The sequence below is a fragment of the Penaeus monodon genome, chromosome 27, assembly GCF_015228065.2.
Source record: "Penaeus monodon isolate SGIC_2016 chromosome 27, NSTDA_Pmon_1, whole genome shotgun sequence".
Taxonomy (NCBI): domain Eukaryota; kingdom Metazoa; phylum Arthropoda; class Malacostraca; order Decapoda; family Penaeidae; genus Penaeus; species Penaeus monodon.
This window is the reverse complement of record NC_051412.1, coordinates 36,092,678-36,093,587: the sequence shown is the minus strand read 5'-3', so window position 1 is coordinate 36,093,587 and position 910 is coordinate 36,092,678.

Here is a 910-nt window from a genome sequence, read left to right as displayed (position 1 = left end):
CAAGATTTCTGTAACTTTTCCTTCGATATATATTTTTTTCCTTTTGAAGGTGAGTTGAAGTTTACGTTATTGGGTGTCTTACCTTCTTTTCTGATAATTGCGTGACAAGATGCTCAAGAAATCAGGCGGTGTTCTCCCGAGCGAGCACCGGCGAGACAGGATGGTTGGCGTGTGGATATCCCGCCTCCTCTCCCTTGTACATGATTTCCAGGTCTGAATAATTTGCTGCTTGCTGGGCCTTATGAAGGTTCTGTGTTGGCGTGCTGTGCGAGCGGTGTACCTGCGTGTTGCGGTATGTTTTAATGAGGTGCATTAACCATGGAGATCGTTGTGTCTGTTTTGTAAATCGGTGGATTTTGTATAAGCAGATTAGCTGCTCTCAGCCGTAAAGCGCTTCCACTGCGCACTACAGCGTGTTAGCCGTTATAGCATGGCTACTGTGCTATACGAGTGCTGGCACTGTAGCGCATCTGGTGGCGTGCGAGGCGCAGGCCTGGGAAGACGCTGGGATTACTGCCGTAGGCGTCCCTAAGCCGCTGTTTCTCCACCTGACAGAAGGGATCTCGGATGTTGTAGGGGCTCTGGCCAGATATATTACCGGTGCAGCGTCGTCTGTCACACGCTATCTCGCTCGACAAACGCTGCTTGTATCTCCGACGCGACAAATGGGGCCGTAATGATACGCCGCAGATCTGGCGCCGCTGGTCATGATTTTTATGCAGTTTTGTATTATTCGAGGATACGGCTTCCTGCTACTGTAGCTGGCTTTGTTCTGTCTATTTCCTTTTGTATTCATGTCTTCATTATATAGATATGTCATTTTCTCTCAATCTCACTCTATTTCTATGTCGCTGTTCCTTTTCCTTCCTTCACGCTATTGGTCGTGTAGATGTTCTTGTCTGTTTCCCCG